This window comes from Pagrus pagrus (assembly GCF_965226575.1).
Source record: "Pagrus pagrus genome assembly, contig: HAP1_SCAFFOLD_40, whole genome shotgun sequence".
NCBI lineage: Eukaryota > Metazoa > Chordata > Actinopteri > Spariformes > Sparidae > Pagrus > Pagrus pagrus.
Window position 1 is genome coordinate 78863 of NW_028175423.1, and position 21156 is coordinate 100018.

A 21156-nucleotide genomic window follows, 5' to 3' on the forward strand; every position below is an offset into this window, starting at 1 on the left:
ACGCTCATTTTTCACATAAGCCACTTTTCAGCCTTAGGCGACTGTACAGTGCTAAAACAGCCTCCTATCGCTCTGAAACGCTTATTTTTGACATAAGCCACTTTTCACCCTTAATGAATGAAATTCCAGGTAAAAACTCCTTTGCCATGAAGAAGATCCAAATTCAACCAGTTCAGGCTAGAAAACCTGTTTGAAAGACCTTTTTTCAGTGAAATGCAGCTTAGGCGACTGTACAGTGCTAAAACAGGCTCCTCTCGCTCTGAAACGCTCATTTTTGACATAAGCCACTTTTCACCCTTAATGAATTAAATTCCAGGTAAAAACTCCTTTGCCATGAAGAAGATCCAAATTGTCGGGGTTCGATACTTTGAAACGCTGGTTTGGAAAGATGATGGCCCAGTCGGCAAACTTTAGTTTGGTGATTTTCTTTTTATTACACCAAAAACCCAAAGACAAAAATACCCACAGGTGGCAAAGCAACAAAAAAAACGCAGGAATATTTACAATATGACAGAGTAAAAAAAATATTTACAAGGAACAGGCAGCAACTGTCATCCACATGCCACTCAGCCGAATCCTTCCTTCAAGTGAGCCGAGCTCTCTTTAAATACCCCCTTGGCCCCTCCCCCGGGCAAACCAATTAACAAAACACAGGGGTTAAGAAACATAAACTGGGAAACAACCCAGATAGCAAAATTCTTTTGGCCCATATCTGGCCCACACCTGACATGTTCATCCGGTCCACATACCGCATGGAATGATGTCACTTGGGAGGTCCGCTCCTGTTTGCCAAAAGTGGTCCACAACCAAGCCATCACAATGCCAGATGTCAACCAAAAACAGGCCAAATAAACCAGCAATCAACCGAATGTGGGCCACTGTACACTTTTATTCTGGCCCAAGTACGGCATGGGAAGATGGCACAAGGGTGGTCCACAGTTGTTTGCCAGAAGTGGGCCACAACCAAACCAACACAGTGCCAAATGTCAGCCGACACGCAATAAACCAGCACTCACCCAAATGTGGGCCACCACTGTACATTTTTATTCTGGCCCACATCCCACATGGAATGATGGCACATGAGTGGTCCACAGCTGTTTGCTAGAAGTGGGCCACAACCAAACCAACACAGTGCCAAATGTCAGCCATGACCAAATAAACCAGCACTCACCCAAATGTGGGCCACCACTGTACATTTTTATTCTGGCCCATATACCACTTGGAATGATGGCACAAATGTTGTCCACAGTTGTTTGCCAGAAGTGGGCCACAACCAAACCAACACAGTGCCAAGTGTCAGCCAAAAATAGACCAAATAAACCAGCACTCACCCAAATTTGGGCCACTATGCATTTTTATTCTGACCCACCTACCACATGGAATGACATGAGTGGTCCACACTTGTTTCTCACATATGACCCACAGCCTAGTCATAATGCTACATATTAACCAAGAGCTGAATACATCAGAACTGGTTTACAGTCTATGATCTTGTCTAGCCTGTACACATTGGAGTCACAACCAAACCATGACAAAGTTCTATGTCAAATATGAACACATCATATAAATAAACCAGAACTGGTCTGAATTTGTGGCTACTGTACATGTCATTATGGTACCTCCAGATACTGTGTTAAATGGTGGCAATGGTCCAGTCTTGTTGGTCTCAGTCAAAGATGAAGATACCTACTGAAGAATTGAAGAAAAAACCAGACACGAGAAACAACTTGTGAACAGTAGAGAACTATTTTATTTTTTTAACATGTGCCACAAACAACAACACAACACAAACAAAACAAACATGAAGATGAACATGAAAATTCTGACTGCGGAACACTGTTGCGGAACACGCTCACTCATGGCCCCACCATTGTCTCCTCTTCATCTGGCCCTTTAAGAAATGCACAAAAGAACATATTTTGTTGACTCAGTAAAGCAGTACTGTGGTTACTGTATATGGTTGCAGTGCAAAACACAAAACCTTATCAGGAGACCAAACAAAAAAGGCCCTGTAAAGTGATATAAAGTTATACAATATTGTGTTCATCAAACACTCTGACAAACTTCACATTTAACCTGAAGTTACAGTAATAAAACATAATGTATATTTGAGTTTGTCTTCATGTTAAAGGGGAATAGTGCACAGCCATTTGATTTTTTGCTATTTTGCTAACCTTTCCTCAGCATTTGTTGGTTCACTGAAGCCAGCCATAATGCAATTAATGGAGCATATCATATACATGTTGCAATGTGTGTATTTGTGTGGTTCTATCCTTTCATAAAAAGATAATGGATACAGGGTGTTTTGGTGTGTCATGATGCTGCCAGCACGAGAGCTGGGATACTGGGTCGGAGGGTCTGATCTTACAAGGTTGGTTTTCAGCCAAGTGACGCTAGGTGGAAGGCAGAGAGCCTCCATTCTCCCTGGAACAAGCCAGCAACATTACTCTGAAGCTGTTTCATTAAAGCATAAGTAAGCGGAATGTTTGTGTTAATATAAGTCTTATATAGTTATATCTTCCGACAGCAATCACTTATATAGAGTGTTTGGTCCGAAACACGGGTCTGTCAGTCACCCTGCTCTGCTGTAAGCCGAGGAGAAAACTTTCCTTGTATCCTACAACCTTTATCCAATGAGGAGAGAGAACGGCATAAAGGGGCGGTCCTCTCTGTGTGTGCAGCCAAGGGATGCACGCGCATGTGTTGACGTAGGGAAGAGGGCGGGGACTGCTAACTCCATCCGCTGACAGGAAGTTAGCCAAAACGACCGGATCGCTTACTTCTGCTTTAAGTAAAAAGTAGGTAAAAATCTTGAATATTTCCTCTTTAATGACTCTCCATGGGGACCCCCAAGATAGCTGTCAGTCTGGTGGTGCGTAATAGGTATCCACAAAACTGGACATTTACTGGACCAGAGGTCTGTGTGCTATGGCACGGTGCTCTGGCGGAACACTGGGGCCATACTCAGATCTAAAAGCCCTCACAAAAGGAGAGAGTTGGGATAAAAGTTGAGGTGAGGTCTCTCTGTCCTGGTTTATTCTTTATATATTATGCCAAGGTAAGTATTATATTCCATTGCAACATGGCTGAGGCTCTCAGTTGGAAGCAACTCCATCCTACATATTAAACCTATCACATATCAAGTCTGAGATGACAATGAGTCAGCTAGCCTCACTCACACAATCGCTGTGTAGTTACATCAGACCTGCCCACATGGTGGAGCTGAAGACCATGAATGCAGCAGTAAAGGGAAAAGTTTGAGGTTAGATAAGACCACATCTTAAGACTCAAAACTTCATCCACTCATGTTAACATTAGAAGTATGTTTTTGTGTTTGATAGGGGGTTCTTTCATTCCAGCTCAATTTAGCAGGGAGATGGCATGTAATATTAATATATTTAAAAATATATTTCAGCTGTTGCTTCATATTCATTAATTTATTTTGTAGATAGAATATTATACTAAAGTCAAATACAGTTTTCATTAAAGATGTGTTTCTAACTGAAATGTGATTTCCCTACTTTTCAGACCCATGTACTGGCTTTTAAGAAAGGCAATGGGTGACAATTCCAGTTACAGTTTACATTACTGTCCCACCACTGCCAAGTGAAATCTTTACATTTACAAGAAAATGGCTATGCTTGCTGCATGGTGGCTGAACAAGCTTCTAATTCCTAAGTGACCATAGCGGAAAAAATGGCAAAAATCACAACACTGCCTTTTTTAATTGTATTTGCTCATTTAGAATTGGGGAGATTTGTTCTGTACTTTGCGCTCGTTTTTTTTTTACATATGCTGACAGCTTCATCTTGATTTCTGCTGTAGAACAGTATCACACATATATTGCAAAATAGGTATTGTAGCTGACTTACGTGCGAGCTGTGTGGCACGCCTTTTCTCCTCTCTCTCTCTCCTCCCACCATCCCTGTCTCCAGCGAGATGAAGCCACCTTTTTATATAAGCCTCCACCTCCTGGTCTGTTGCAGTGGCCGTCAATTGATTGTTTCTGACCGTTCCTAAAAATTGAGAAAACTGTAAAGCTTTGGATAGATTGCACACAATGGTGAGAAATGGCTAACTGCATGACATGCTATATCCTGCCCATAGTTGGGCAGCAATGAATGTAGTTTGAAAACAGTCTAGCCATGACCAGCCAATTACTAAAATTGTAGGAGGAAAACTCTCGCCTTCAGCTGACGAACTGATTGCAGACTGGTGCATCTTAGAGCAGGGGGCAGATAAATAGCTGGAGAAGATGGTGAAGCACATAGTTTTAGATATTTTTATTATGGTGCAGGTTGCTGACATTTCGGCACAGAGTATGTCTTCTTCAAAGCAAACAGAGCAATTTAAGAATGGCAGCTTTAAACTGGTGCCTTATAAAATGTGATTGGGTGTATATGTTGTTGTATTATAAGTATTTTATAACGAGTATTAGACTATCAGCATTTTTAATTAATTGTATTACTTAAAGCTATGGTCTAAGGTCTGAAAGACGATGAGAAGCCGCCATTAGCAGCACCGTGGAGAGCTCCAGAGCTGGAGGGAGACTCGTCGCTCTGGGCGACCCAGCACAGGGTGCTGTATGTGGGGGAGAGGAGTAGGAAGACCGGGGCCTGTAGCTCCGCGGCGCCGTAGTTCGCAGAGCGACCCCGCTCAGGTTGCCGCTGCGGCTAGAAGCGGCTGTGTGTTGGGGAGAGGATCAGGGAGACTCGACGCGGCACCGGTACCAGTAATAACGGCAGCAACACATTCTGTGCTTCTGTACTGTGCTTCTCTGAATCCTAGTGGGGCTTTCAGCGGCATGTGTTTAAACATGTACCCTCTGACTGTTATAATCATATGGATGCTGTTATAATGTGTTGTGATTGAGATCCTGACCCACCAAACATCCTGGAAAGTGACAAAGTTACGTTTTTCGTACAAAATTACATAATCACCATCAGTAAACAGGACGCTGTCTGACTATTTCACTCGCGGGGAGGGATGCTGTTTTCTGGAGGGAAAGTTCACTGCCACAGAGATTTATTTTTCTTGTCTCACACAGAGTCGTTGAACATGGGTCGGCATGTTCTCTGACCACTTTGCCACCACTTCTCAACTGCCTGCTCTGCATTATAGTCCTCAACCTCAGGGAAATGCAATGATATACGGAGGAGGGAATTGAGCATTTTGTTTGAGAGTGAGCGTTTGACATTTTTTTTTTCACTGTCCCGTGACAAAATATAAGTGTGTCCCAGCAGGAATTTTTATGGTCCCCGCCGGGACATCGTTAATTTCGAGCCCTGCTGCCTGGTCATATTAACCTTGTATAAAAACTGAATGTTAACTAGCTAACATTTTTCGCAGCACTGGCAACCTGACAAAACAATGTGAAGTTCCAACAATAAGAGCTGAATGTTTCCCACAGAAATTCATTCATTTATTTTTCGTTCAGGGACTCACCTCACCGTGACTTCTCTCCTCGATCTCCGGCTCGCGCACTTTTTGCTCCCTTGCTCCCTTTCGTCAATTCGAATATGATGCATTCAAAAGACTCGTAATTTGGAAAACTCCAACTTAAAGCGGAAAAAAACATAACGGAAAGTAGAGTTTGAATAAAGATACGATCCTTACAGACTTAATAGCGTTGACTTAATAAAAAAAAAAAAAAAAAAAAAAAAACACTGTCACTGTGGGTGATATGTTCAGGTAAATGTAGGTCAATACATTTTCCAATGTCGACCTGCCAGTCATTTTCTATGTGACACAGAGAGCAGGTGGGAGCGGTTTCTGTTCACAAATGAACTGTCACTCTTGGCCTAGGCTATGCTCTTATTGGCACACTCGGTCAAGGAATGTACAGTATGTTGTGAATTTAATGAATTGAATTGAATTTATTTATTTAAAACAGGGACAATGCACAAAAAAACATTAATCTTGTAAGACAAGAAGAGATGCTTTGAGCCAGGTTATAGTTCCGCCTGTAGTCCCTGGGCAGGTAAAGTTAAAGCAGATACAGTATTAAAATCATTGAAATATGAGTGACATGATGACCATAATATTTTAAAAATAGACAGAATACACTAGTAAAAGCAGGGAACAAGAGCACCAAATCATGAAGTGCACAACAGCACATACTCTCTCTTACTCTTATCACACATTCAAACAGATAACAGTCCAACTATCCTCCTCTAATAACCACATTCATACACATATTAATAACCAGACACGTATACACACATGTAACTCAACAATGTGTGCAAACTCGCTTCCTCAGTAACCAGCGCTTTGACAAGCATGAGAACATGTAGGGATTTGTACATAGAATAAGTTCTGGAAGGACATTCCATTGGCCACACATGAAAATGCATATACTCAAATCAGAGAAAACACAGAATTGTTGGTCAATATATATATATTTTTATAAATTAACTTTGATCAACAAACAACAAATTCATCACAGTCAGCATATTATTTATACTGACAGATAATATTGCACTAAGAGAAGAACAAGTTAAACTTGACTATGCCTACTGTATGTAATTCCTGCTGGTATCAGACGGATAACAACTCTCAGAATTCACCATCCGCTTGTTGTGTTAACTTTTTTCTCTCAGATTTTTATGAACGGTTTTGTTTCTCTTTGTATCATGGGTGCAACATCCGGGCTTGCCATGGGGATGTGTTGTTCATGATAGACATTAGCTTGGATAAAATTCTCACCTCCATAGTGGAGAACACAATTAAGGCAGTTCAGGCCTAAAGGTCTTCAGTCCTCTAACTGCTTCAAGCTCCAGCAAAGAAGCTGGACGGGGGCTCCATTAGTGGCGAGCTTCTTCCAGAATGAGTGAAGGATCAATATTGCAGGTCGTTCATGCTGCAACATTGCCAATCATGCCCATCATGGAACATTTCCACCGAAAAAGGAATATCTACTTGCACTTTGCACTTTGGATTCCTTGTTTTTTCCCCTGTCCGAGACTTAGGCTCGTTGACTCTTTTGTTGCTACTTTATTTCTGTTGGACTTTGATTACCTGTTTATTTACCTCTTTCTAAAATAATAAACTGTTCCATTTGAGTCTGCATTTGGGTCCTGTTATCCCCTATACCCTGAATAGTGGACAGCGGTTCAATGAGAGAAGCAAACTAACTTAACTTAACTTGTCTTGTCTTTTCTTGTCCTGGCACATTTGTACTTCACAAAGTATGGACCCCACAATGTTACTGAACCATATGTGGGCCACTTTAGGCTCACATCCAGATTAGTCGATGCTAACTTGCCGTCTTTCGGCCAAAAATGGCCCAAATGTGTTTCAACAAAGGTGGGCCACCTGTGTGGAACCATATGTGGGCCACTTTAGGCTCACATCCAGATTAGTCGATGCTAACTTGTCGTCTTTCAGCCAAAACTGGCCCAAATGTGTTTCAATAAAGGTGGGCCACGTGTGTGGAGCCATAAGTGGGCCACTTTAGGCTCACATCCAGATTAGTCGATGCTTACTTACCGTCTTTTGGCCAAAACTGGCCCAATTGTGTTTGAGCAAAGGTGGGCCACATGCGTTTTCTCATAAGTGGGCCACATAGGCTCACATCCAGATTAGTCGATGCTAATTTGCTGTCTTTCGGCCAAAACTGGCCCAATTGTGTTTCAGCAAAGGTGGGCCACTTGCGTTTTGTCATATGTGGGCCACTTTAGGCTCACATCCAGATTAGTCGATGCTAATTTGCCGTCTTTCGGCCAAAACTGGCCCAAATGTGTTTCAACAAAGGTGGGCCACGTGTGCTAAACCATATGTGGGCCACTTTAGGCTCACATCCAGATTAGTCGATGCTAATTTGCCGTCTTTCGGCCAAAACTGGCCCAAATGTGTTTCAACAAAGGTGGGCCACTTGCGTTTTGTCATATGTGGGCCACTTTAGGCTCACATCCAGATTAGTCGATGCTAATTTGCCGTCTTTCGGCCAAAACTGGCCCAAATGTGTTTCAACAAAGGTGGGCCACGTGTGCTAAACCATATGTGGGCGACTTTAGGCTCACATCTAGATTAGTCGATGCTAATTTGCCGTCTTTCGGCCAAAACTGGCCCAAATGTGTTTCAACAAAGGTGGGCCACTTGTGTTTTCTCATATGTGGGCCACTTTAGGCTCACATCCAGATTAGTCGATGCTAATTTGCCGTCTTTCGGCCAAAACTGGCCCAAATGTGTTTCAACAAAGGTGGGCCACGTGTGCTAAACCACATGTGGGCCACTTTAGGCTCACATCCAGATTAGTCGATGCTTACTTGCCGTCCCTCGGCCAAAACTGGCCCAATTGTGTTTCAGCAAAGGTGGGCCACTTGTATTTTCTCATATGTTGGCCACTTTAGGCTCACATCCAGATTAGTCGATGCTAATTTGCCGTCTTTTGCCCAAAACTGGCCCAAATGTGTTTCAGCAAAGGTGGGCCACGTGTGCTGAACCATATGTGGCCCAGCCTTGGTTCACTTAAGGAATAACCATTCCCTACTCTGCCACGTATTTGCCAAAGATGGGCCATATCTGTTTTGTGATATAAGGGCCGAATGTAGCATTTACCACATGGGCCAGTTTAGGCTCACATCTGTTTTGTGCGGGCCAGAAGAATGCCTACAGTGCCGGATTGTTGCCTGAAGTGGCCCACATCCGTATGCTATCTGGGAAAGCACAAAACTAACAGAACCCCTTTAAATCTAACCCCAGTACTGTGGCACTAATAACCCCTCATATGGCTGTGCCACTTTTCCCACAGAACACATACATTAACAATATTTCAAAACAATTAACACACATAGTTTAGTCCATGGTCACCTGACCCATGGAAGCGCGCCACAGTGCGCTACTTATGACGTGGCCCGGAACTGCCTCGGTTCGGCCCGTGAACCCGAGACAGACCTCTGCAGCAACAGCAGGTGAGCGTGTGTGTAGGTGTGTGTGTGTGTGTGTGTGTGTACGTGTCGCGTAGGCGCCGAGTGTGCACCCTCGACGACCCACGGAGGGGAGAACAGAGTTCAGGGTAAAAAGTTTATGTCACTGCTGGACCGCGAGATGCGGCCGGCGGGGAAACAGGTGATAAGGAGCTTGGCTCCGCCGGAACAATGAGGGCGCAGCGCGCCCCACCGGCACTCTCTGACAGAGAGAGCGCGCCGGTCAGGAAATGACGGGCGTTCAACAGCGCTCCGCCACATTATCCCCCTCCTCCCCGAGGTTGACGATGTGCGGCAACCTGGAGAGATAGTCTGCCACAACATTGGTCTTGCCCGCTCGGTGTCGGATCTGGAACTGGAACGGCTGGAGAGAGAGGTACCAGCGGGTGAGACGACTGTTGTGGTCTTTCATGGAGTTAATCCAGGTCAGAGCCCTGTGATCAGTCTCTAAGTCAAACTCTCTCCCCAGCAGGTAGTACCTCAAACTCTCCAGGGCCCATTTGATGGCCAGGCCCTCCTTCTCCACAGTGGAGTACCTGGTCTCCCGTGGCAGCAGCTTCCGGCTCAGGTACAGCACCGGTCGCTCGTCACCAGGCTCACCTTGGGCCAGGACTGCCCCCAGTCCCACCGCTGAGGCATCGGTCTGAACCAGGAACCGCTGGCTGAAGTCAGGGCTCCTCAGAACTGGCGAAGAGCACAAACAGGCCTTGAGAGCTTGGAACGCCGCCTCGCAGTCCTCGTTCCAGATGACCGGGTTCCTCTGGTCCTTCGCCGTCAGTGCTGTCAGAGGTGCTGCGAGGGTGGCGAACTGTGGGACGAACCTCCTGTACCAGCCGGCCAAGCCCAAGAAGGACCTCACCTCCTTCTTCGTGCGAGGGCGTGGGCAGCTACGGATGGCCTCGACCTTGTCCACCTGTGGTCGGACCTCCCCTCGTCCAAGCCGGTACCCCAAGTACTTCGCCTCCTCCCAGGCCCATTGACACTTGGCTGGATTCAGCGTCAGGCCTGCCTGCTGGATCTGGCCCAGGACTCGCTCCAGATCATGCAGGTGCTGCTCCCAGGTGGCACTGAAGATGACCACGTCATCGAGGTAGGTAGCACTGCAGTCCTCACACCTCCGCAGGACACGGTCCATCAGCCTCTGGAAAGTTGCTGGTGCTCCATGTAGGCCGAAGGGCATCACCGTGAACTGGAAGAGGCCAGCAGGTGTCTGGAACGCTGTGCAGGGACGACTGGACGCTTCCAGGGGTACCTGCCAGTACCCTTTACAGAGGTCCAGGGTGGTGATGAACCTAGCCCGACCAATCCTCTCCAGCAGGTCGTCGATCCGGGGCATCGGGTAGGCGTCGAACTCTGACATGGCGTTGACCTTCCTGAAGTCCATGCAGATGCGCAGGGAACCGTCCTTCTTCCCCACAATGACCACCGGGCTACACCACTCAGACTGCGACGGCTCGATCACCCCCAAGCGCTGCATCTCCTCCACCTCCTTCTGAAGTTTGGCCACCAGGTGCTGGGGCACCCGGTAGGCCCTCTGACGAACCGGCCCCTTGTCTTTCAGCCGGACCACATGCTCCACGAGGTCAGTCTTCCCCGGGTTGGCCGCGAAGAGCTTGGCGACCCGCTGGAACACCTGGCACAGCTGGCTGGACTGGGCTGCAGAGAGGTGCCCGAGAGCAGGCTCCGCAGACTGGCTCAGGTCGGCGAAGGTAGACTCCTCCTCCCCCGCGCTGTCCACCGCCGTCACCAGCAGAGACGCCACGGGAACCCGAGCCTCCCTCCACTCCTTCAGCAGGTTGACGTGGTAAACCTGCTTTGCCCTTTTCTTGTCCGGGTGGTGGATCTCGTAGGTCACCGGGCCCATCTTCCTGAGGACGGTGTACGGGCCCTGCCATTTGGCCAGCAGCTTGCTGTTGGAGGATGGCAGGAGGAGTAGGACCTTCTGGCCAGGCTGGAACTCTCTGTGCCTGGCCTGTCGGTCGTACCACGCCTTCTGGGTCTGCTTGGCCTCACGAAGGTTGACCTCGGCCTCGTCTCGGTACCTTGCCAACCGGTCCCTCATCTCCAGCACGAACTGGACCACACCACGGTCACTGGTGCCAGTTGCGGGAGACTCCCAGGTCTTCCGCAGCAGATCCAATGGCCCCTGTACCTCCCAGCCATACAGAAGCTCAAACGGGGAAAACCCTGTGGACGCTTGGGGAACCTCCCGGTAGGCGAAAAGCAGGTAGGGCAGCCACTGGTCCCAGTCTCTCCCAGTGTCGGCCACAAACTTCTGCAGCATCTTCTTCAGGGTCTGAATGAAGCGCTCGACCAGGCCGTCCGTCTGAGGGTGGTCTTGATCGCCGAAATCCCCAGTGCCGGTGGAAGAGCTGCAGGAGTCTGGAGGTGAAGTTGGTCCCCTGGTCTGTGATGATCTCGTCCGGTACACCAACCCTGGAAAACAACTGAACAAGACAACGCAGAACAGCAGGAGCAGTGACTGTGCGCAGGGGGAAAGCCTCTGGGAACCGTGTGGCGTAGTCACAGAGCACCAGGATGTACTGGTGCCCCCCACTGCTCTTCACCAATGGGCCCACAATGTCCATGGCCACACGCCTAAACGGAGTGGAGATCATGGGCAGGGGTTGTAGGTAGGCTCGGTCGGACTGGCAGACATAGCAAGTTTTCTGACAGGTGGGACAGGTTTTGCAGAAGGTTTGCACATCAACATACATGGAAGGCCAATAGAACCTGGGGGATATGCGCAAATAGGTTTTGTTGCGGCCAAGATGACCTGCCCAAGGCAAGGTGTGTGCCAGGTGCATTATCATCGGCCGGCATGACACAGGAACCACAAGGCGTTTGACCCCCTCCGCCACTGCATACAAAACATCACTGTCAACAACAAAACATTCTTTCTCCCCTTTTGACATATCCAGCCCCCCAACCACCTTGGCGAACAAGGACTTCAGAGTCCCATCCTCCCTTTGCAGGGCCCCAATGTCCTCTGGCACCTCCCACATGCCCTTTGCCAGTCCCTTTGCACAGTCCGGCTCCCGGGACTTCAGCCCCTTTTCAAACCGCCGCTGGCGGCGAGACTTCCTGGGCCCCTTCATGGGCCCCTCAAACAAACTGCTGTCCAGGGTTGAAAAGAGTTCTGGATCGGGCCCCTTTTTCGGCCCTGGGTCGGCTGTCACCCCCGCCCTGGCCTGGGTGCGGGTGATCACATAACCGGACAAACCCTTCCCCAGGTCACTGTCTTTGGGGCCGGCCTCCAGCAGCACGTCCAGCAGCACAGGTAAGTCCCACCCCAGGATAGCAGCAACAGGTAACCTTTCCACCAGCCCGACCGTCAGCAGGTAAGGTTGCTCATCCACCACCACCGTCACCTCAGCTGTGGGGTAGGAATGGCTGTCCCCGTGCACACACAAAATGTCTTCCTGTCTGCTATAATCCACCACGCCCGTTGGCACCAACTCCCTTCGGACCAGCGTCAGGAAGCTCCCCGAGTCAACCAGAGCAGTCACAGACTCACCATTAATGGTAACGTCCTTAAAACGCTGTTGCCCTCCCCCAGCACTTGCAACCTCAGCCCGAGGAGTGTAGCATGCCCCGCTAAGCTTAGCTTTTCTGATGGGGCACAACGAAGCCTTGTGCCCTGCTTGCTGGCGGTAGAAACAGATGAACTCGTTACCGGGGCTGCGCTGGCGAGGTGTGGGCCGGGATTCTCCAGGCGGATGCTGGCTGGCTCTGGCTGCTGGTCTGGGCTGCGACGAAACCTGGCGACTGGGACCACCGTGATAAGCAGGCGGGCCTCCCCTCCGTGCGTTGAGGTACTGCAGCGCTAGCTTGCCTGCAGCTAACCCATCCGTTGGCTTGTGCTCCTTCACCCAGGTGCGGATGTCTGTTGGGAAGACTCGCAGCAGCTGCTCCAAGATGACCTGCTCACCGATCTGCTCCTTGGTATGCTGCTCTGGCCGAATCCATCGACGGTAGAGACCCTTTAAGCGGTGGTAAGTTTCTGTTGGGTTCTCTCCCGGTGGAACTGCCATGGCCCGGAACTGCTGGCGATACGTCTCCGGTGAGACGTCAAACTTGGTCAGGAGTGCCGCCTTCAGGTCCGGGTATGAATGAGCCCTCTCCTCGTCCATAGCGGTGTACGCCTCTAGCGCCTTCCCAGTGAGTAGCGGCACCAGGCGACACGCCCACTCACCATCTGGCCAACCACACGTTCTGGCAATCCACTCGAAGCGAAGCAGGTAATTTCCAATGTCCTCCCCAGCCAGGTACTGGGGAATCTTGGGGTCACCAAAGGGTCTGCTCTCCGGCCTCGGAGGTTCTGTCCCACTGCTCACCCCAAACCTTGCCGCCCTTAAGGGTGAACTGCGGTGCAGCAGGTGTAGGTAAGTCCATTCTAAGGCTCATCAGCGACCTCTCAGATGGTGATAGGGACCCAGGTGCAGGGACAGGTGCTACCGGCCTCGGCCCTGCCACTGCCTGATCCAGTTGCGGGGATGGCCACGAAGCCTGGAGTCCCCTGAGCTCTGCCAGGAACCCCTCCTCTCTTCTCTGCTGTCCCTCCAGGAAGGTCCTCATGACCGCCACCAGCTCCTCTCCTGGACTTGGAGCTCCAGGGCCGGCCTGCCGGACTGGGGCCGCCGCACCCCCTTCGTCCTCCTCGGCTGTGGACCAGGCTCCCTCCTCGCCATCTTTGTCCTGCACTGGTTCCTCCTTTTGTGAGCGCAACCCAGTACCCGTCTTCCTGTGTACCGGATGCGCCCTCGTCGACTGGCCATCCCACTTCTGACACCAAATGTCGGGGTTCGATACTTTGAAACGCTGGTTTGGAAAGATGATGGCCCAGTCGGCAAACTTTAGTTTGGTGATTTTCTTTTTATTACACCAAAAACCCAAAGACAAAAATACCCACAGGTGGCAAAGCAACAAAAAAAACGCAGGAATATTTACAATATGACAGAGTAAAAAAAATATTTACAAGGAACAGGCAGCAACTGTTATCCACATGCCACTCAGCCGAATCCTTCCTTCAAGTGAGCCGAGCTCTCTTTAAAAACCCCCTTGGCCCCTCCCCCGGGCAAACCAATTAACAAAACACAGGGGTTAAGAAACATAAACTGGGAAACAAAGCACAAAACTAACAGAACCCCTTTAAATATAACCCCAGTACTGTGGCACTAATAACCCCTCATATGGCTGTGCCACTTTTCCCACAGAACACATACATTAACAATATTTCAAAACAATTAACACACATAGTTTAGTCCATGGTCGCCTGACCCATGGAAGCACGCCACAGTGCGCTACTTATGACGTGGCCCGGAACTGCCTTGGTTCGGCCCGTGAACCCGAGACAGACCTCCGCAGCAACAGCAGGTGAGCATGTGTGTAGGTGTGTGTGTGTGTGTGTGTGTGTGTGTGTACGTGTCGCGTAGGCGCCGAGTGTGCACCCTCGACAACCCACGGAGGGGAGAACAGAGTTCAGGGTAAAAAGTTTATGTCACTGCTGGACCGCGACATGCGGCCGGCGGGGAAACAGGTGATAAGGAGCTTGGCTCTGCCGGAACAATGAGGCGCCCCACCGGTACTCTCTGAGAGAGAGAGCGCGCCGGTCAGGAAATGACGGGCGTTCAACAGCGCTCCGCCACACAAATTCAACCAGTTCAGGCTAGAAAACCTGTTTGAAAGATCTTTTTTCAGTGAAATGCAGCTTAGGCGACTGTACAGTGCAAAAACAGGCTCCTCTTGCTCTGAAACGCTCATTTTTCACATAAGCCACTTTTCACCCTTAATGAATTAAATTCCAGGTAAAAACTCCTTTGCCATGAAGAAGATCCAAATTCAACCAGTTCAGGATAGAAAACCTGTTTGAAAGACCTTTTTTCAGTGAAATGCAGCTTAGGCTACTGTACAGCGCAAAAACAGGCTCCTCTCGCTCTGAAACGTCTATTTTTGACATAAGCCAGTTTTCAGCCTTAATGAATTAAATTCCAGGTAAAAACTCCTTTGCCATGGAGAAGATCCAAATTCAACCAGTTCAGGCTAGAAAACCTGTTTGAAAGACCTTTTTTCAGTGAAATGCAGCTTAGTGCAAAAACAGGCTCCTCTCGCTCTGAAACGCTCATTTTTGACATAAGCCACTTTTCAGTCTTAATGAATTAAATTCCAGGTAAAAACTCCTTTGCCATGAAGAAGATCCAAATTCAACCAGTTCAGGCTAGAAAACTTGTTTGAAAGACCTTTTTTCAGTGAAATGCAGCTTAGGCTACTGTACAGTGCAGAAACAGGCTCCTCTCGCTCTGAAATGCTCATTTTTGACATAAGCCAGTTTTCACCCTTAATGAATTAAATTCCAGGTAAAAACTCCTTTGCCATGAAGAAGATCCAAATTCAACCAGTTCAGGCTAGAAAACCTGTTTGAAAGACCTTTTTTAAGTGAAATGCAGTTTAGTGCAAAAACAGGCTCCTCTCGCTCTGAAACGCTAATTTTTCACATAAGCCACTTTTCAGCCTTAGGCGACTGTACAGTGCAAAAACAGGCTCCTATCGCTCTGAAACGCTCATTTTTCACATAAGCCACTTTTCAGCGCAAAAACAGGCTCCTCTCGCTCTGAAACGCTCATTTTTGACATAAGCCACTTTTCAGTCTTAATGAATTAAATTCCAGGTAAAAACTCCTTTGCCATGAAGAAGATCCAAATTCAACCAGTTCAGGCTAGAAAACCTGTTTGAAAGACCTTTTTTCAGTGAAATGCAGCTTAGGCTACTGTACAGTGCAGAAACAGGCTCCTCTCGCTCTGAAATGCTCATTTTTGACATAAGCCAGTTTTCACCCTTAATGAATTAAATTCCAGGTAAAAACTCCTTTGCCATGAAGAAGATCCAAATTCAACCAGTTCAGGCTAGAAAACTTGTTTGAAAGACCTTTTTTCAGTGAAATGCAGCTTAGGCTACTGTACAGTGCAGAAACAGGCTCCTCTCGCTCTGAAATGCTCATTTTTGACATAAGCCAGTTTTCACCCTTAATGAATTAAATTCCAGGTAAAAACTCCTTTGCCATGAAGAAGATCCAAATTCAACCAGTTCAGGCTAGAAAACCTGTTTGAAAGACCTTTTTTAAGTGAAATGCAGTTTAGTGCAAAAACAGGCTCCTCTCGCTCTGAAACGCTCATTTTTCACATAAGCCACTTTTCAGCCTTAGGCGACTGTACAGTGCAAAAACAGGCTCCTCTCGCTCTGAAACGCTCATTTTTCACATAAGCCACTTTTCAGCCTTAATGAATGAAATTCCAGGTAAAAACTCCTTTGCCATGAAGAAGATCCAAATTCAACCAGTTCAGGCTAGAAAACCTGTTTGAAAGACCGTTTTTCAGTGAAATGCAGCTTAGTGCAAAAACAGGCTCCTCTCGCTCTGAAACGCTCATTTTTGACATAAGCCACTTTTCAGTCTTAATGAATTTAATTCCAGGTAAAAACTCCTTTGCCATGAAGAAGATCCAAATTCAACCAGTTCAGGCTAGAAAACTTGTTTGAAAGACCTTTTTTCAGTGAAATGCAGCTTAGGCTACTGTACAGTGCAGAAACAGGCTCCTCTCGCTCTGAAATGCTCATTTTTGACATAAGTCAGTTTTCACCCTTAATCTATTAAATTCCAGGTAAAAACTCCTTTGCCATGAAGAAGATCCAAATTCAACCTGTTCAGGCTAGAAAACTTCTTTGAAAGACCTTTTTTCAGTGAAATGCAGCTTAGACAAAAATAGGCTCCTCTCGCTCTGAAAGGCTCATTTTTGACATAAGCCAGTTTTCACCCTTAATGAATTAAATTCCAGGTAAAAACTTGTTTGCTATGAAGACAAGGGCGCAATTTCCACTGGGGACAGGGGGGACATGTCCGCCCCACTTTTCAAAATCATGTTTTTGTCCCCCCCACTTTTTACACTTTGAAAACTAACAGTAGGCACAGGCTGTAATTGCAAAACAACAAGAAACCCTGCGTAAACTGACCGCTCGGAAGCCCCCCTCACACTACGTGCTCAATCAAAGACACAGACAGGACGCGGCACAGCAGCAAAAAGATGAAAAGGAGCCGACAGCTCAACTTAAAGTCCTTATTTGGAACGGGACTCAAAAGGAAGAAAGAAAATGTGAGTTGATTAGTCATTACTGGTATTTCTAACTTTACTCTATACACTATTGTAGCTAACGTTAGCTAACTAATATGTTAAACCAGGCGCTTAGCCATCTCTGTTTAAAACGTGTATGCAGCGCACTGATCACACAAGGAAGAGAGGAGGTGAAAAGAGACAACAACACCGTTACCTGTTGTATACTGGCCTCAGGCTGTACGATCGCTAAAACGCTGACGACCAGTGAGTAACGAGTTTGAAAGTAGCCTCTAACTTAATCAATCAATCAATCAATCACATTTTATTTGTATAGCACTTTACAATAGCCAGACGGTACCCAAAGTGCTTTACATCAAAACAATAAAATAATACATAAAAGCAATACATAAAAAACACAGGAAAGTGCTACAGTGCTGCAAGAAAACACAAGAAAGTACTACTAGTGCTGCAGGGTGTTAAAGGCCCTCCAAAAGTGCATTAAGTAAAAAACAGGCAAAATAAGTACACCTAAGAGCAGGACTACCCTAGTCAGAGTTAAATGCCAATCTAAAAAAGTGTGTCTTCAGCTTCGATTTAAAAAGGCTGAGGTCAGTAGTGGTGCGAATGTCAGGGGGCAGTCTGTTCCACAGCCTGGGAGCTGTGACAGCAAAAGAACGATCGCCCCACTGTTTAAGTCTTGACCTTGGTACCTCTAACAGGAGCTGGCCGGAAGAATGGAGGGCCCTGCCATGATCGCGGACAGTTAAAATCTCTGACAGGTAGGAGGGAGCCAGGCCATTAATGGAGTAAAAAACAAACAATAAAAGTTTAAAATCAATTCTAAAACGAACTGGAAGCCAGTGGAGTGACGACAGCACAGGGGTAATGTGTTCACACCTGGACGTGCCTGTTAAAAATCGGGCAGCAGCGTTCTGAACAAGTTGGAGACGCGAGATTAAAGACTGGCTTCATGAACGCAGCTCAAACCAACCCGGTGCCTCAGCAGGATGACCAAGCCTTGATAAATACACCGGATCCGCGCATCCTCATGCATTTCAGCCGGGTCGCTACCGGAGCTAAATTAAAAAAATAAATAAAAATAAAAATAAAAGCGCTCCTTGCGGTGGAGCTGAGAACAGCGGAGTTTCCTCTACTACAGCTGAACAGCTGACATGTGGTCAAGACGTACAGACCTGTCACAGTCTCACGGTGCATTTCATAATTATAAACTTCAACCTCAGAGCTCTCTGTCCTCAGACTGTCCTCACCTGTCCTGAACATCACACAGGGACAACATGGAGCCATGGAGCTGCTTGTGTGATTGGTTACTGAGTTGAGTTGATTTGTGTCTGACTGTCAGTCTGTGACCAACACTGTCTATGGTGCTGAAAGCTCAAGCAGGTTGATGTCTGGCTGAGTCAGTAGCTACCATGTCTTTGGTACAACACAAACATTAAATGGACACAGACAGTCTACAATTAACATGGTAGCTACATGGCTTAGACATGGTAGCCACTGACTCAGACAGTGACCTGTGTGTGTGTGTGTGTCAGAGGGGGTGATCTGTGGCATTGTCTTCTGCAGAAATATTTAGTGTGACTAGCATGTTTAAATAATGGAATAAATGCAATGTTTAAATAACTATCACAAGGGCCCATCGAGAATGCTCCCCCCTCTCTGTGCTGAGACCCACGCTCCGCCACTGGCAGTATGGCTAATGACAAAATAGTAGGCTAGGGTTAAATAGAAATGGCATGATTTAAGCTCTACGCAGGCAGAAATCGAGCGCACTGTGGTGTAGTGAAGAATGAAAACCAACTTGTAAGCTCAAGGGACTTTACTCAACATCTTCAGCAGGAAGTACAGCTTCATAACAACAGCTCCTTCTTCTTCTCTTCACCTACATACATAGTCCTGTCTTATTCAGTGGTGCCATCTAGTGACACTCCAACGTAACAGCGTTACAGAACACAACACGCGCTATGCGTACACAAATTTGCCGTTCCTACTTGTGTCCCCCCCACTTCTGAAACTAAAGTTTCGCCCATGGTTAAGTATATTTCTCCAGGAAAGTTTCTTCTGCCTCTCAAGTTTATAATTACAGTTTATAATTCAAGAGAAGGTCCGAACAGTCTGATGACATTATTTTGCATATGAATTAGCCATGTGCTTCTGTCAATAACACTCGAAGACATAGTGTAGTCGGATTCTCTGAGCACCGCAGACAGTTCAGTCCTTTTGAATTCTCATTCACATCTTTCTTTGACCTCATGACGCTTTCCAACAAGGTCAAGGTGTGGTTTGGTAAACACTAGGAGGTCATTTTTGACTATGCGCGTTCCTCCCAAAACGGCGCTGACGTCCCCTGCAGAGTTTAATCTTGACATTTTCAATACGTCTTTGTATAAAATCACAATCGAGTAAGTCGACATTAAAAAAAAAAGCGTTTAGCATGGAAATGTAATTTGTTACATACTGGTTGAAATAAAATCCATGGTGACTACAGCTGTGGCTAGTGGTTGTGGCTAACCTTGCATGCCACCATATGCACAAAGGATTGTGCCATCAGAACAGCTCATGGCAGTCTATCACAGATGTTAATCATTAAAATCTGAATCACTTTCACTGTTTGTTTCAATCTCGTAATTTATGTATTTTGTAACTTTACAATCGACCTAATACGGCTTGGCTTTATTCGCGGACTTCATGCTACGAGGATACAATAGACGATAGTAATTAAGGTTTCAAACATTTAGTAAATGGGGTAATTTGAATGTCGACAAGATAACATGCAAAAATTAATTTAAAAAAAATAGTATCGCAAACATACCTCCAGTCCTCAGTCAACTTCTCTGCACGATCCGCTTCTCCGATTGCATTCTCAGGCAGTGGGAAACTTCACTACTGTTATGGCCTCAAATTGAAAGGAAACTTTTATCAAATGTTTCAATGCAAAAATACTACAGATTGAGGTAATTACTCCCATATTAAATAATTACTTCAAATATAGTTTTAAGCAGAGTGAATACTACGAAAACTGCCTATTAAAAATGAAATAATCTTAATATTCTCAGTCATGCAAGCCATGGGATGGTTTTGATTAGTAAAAATGAGTTAAAATATTTTTTTATCTTCAAATAATTTCAAATCATAAAGGGATTAAGAAGTTAAACATGTATTAATAATCATTATTTATTCAGTTCCAGGAAATCAGTAATTCCTGCCTGCCTTGAACGCAGCAGTGTTTTTGGAGGGAGTTTGGAGGTGCAGGTGCATTGAAAGCTCCCCTCCCCCACCCTGACTTGCACCTGACCTGACTGTGAACTTTCAGAGGAGCATGTAGTATGGCACTTATTCAATCTGAGATACAGAGCAGCACAAGTCTGAACTTTTTAAATGCTGTTTATCTTTAATAGGGATTTTCACATATTTTATACCAGATATGTATATTTAAATTACTATTGAAAATAAAATAAAAAATACAATTAGAATTTTTCTTTTCTATTAAATTTTGTAACTTGTAAGAAATGACTTATCATGGAAGGCTGAATATTGAGACAATATTTAGGAAAGACTGATATTTTAGCTCTGGCAGCTCATTGTAGTGACACTGAAGGTCAGTTTCTAAGCCTGTTGAGTGGCATCCTATGGTGGCATCCCCTCCCCCACCCTGAGTCCTCTCTTAACAGCCTTAGCTTTGAAGTCTGTCTTCTCCCTCTCACTAGAGAGATTTCTGATGCTGCTCGGGAAATTGCCTCCATACAGAATTGGGGGAGCATACGTCAGTCCGACCACCCAAAAGTCCGACTACCCATTAATCCGAGTTACTTTACAGTGTTAGGGTTAGGCTAAGGCAAATGTAATCAAATAATGCCCTATTTGCATATTTAAATATATATTCATGGAAACCTCCAATACAAAGGATGTTCTTATTCATGTCAGTGATCAACCTGTGAAGTTTCATGGATATATCTCTTAGTTTAAATTTTTGCCCTATTCACCTCAATTATACAGGGGCTAATATTGTGGTGGCCATATTGGATTTCCAGCAAAAAATTAACTTGCTTGTCCATATAGGTTGTAATCCTACTGGGTCATAGATATTTTTCTGGTGGCCAACCTTT

The 21156-nt window shown here is 46.3% G+C and overlaps 1 long non-coding RNA gene across 1 annotated transcript; it reads right to left on the bottom strand.

Moving 5' to 3' along the window:
* Positions 1 to 1733: 1733 nt before the first annotated feature.
* LOC311253735 lies at positions 1734 to 5517 on the bottom strand. The gene is made up of 3 exons (XR_014621847.1): positions 5446 to 5517; positions 3873 to 4016; positions 1734 to 1891 (listed from the first exon to the last, which is right to left on the bottom strand). It is a non-coding gene; the product is annotated as an uncharacterized lncRNA (long non-coding RNA).
* Positions 5518 to 21156: the final 15639 nt, after the last annotated feature.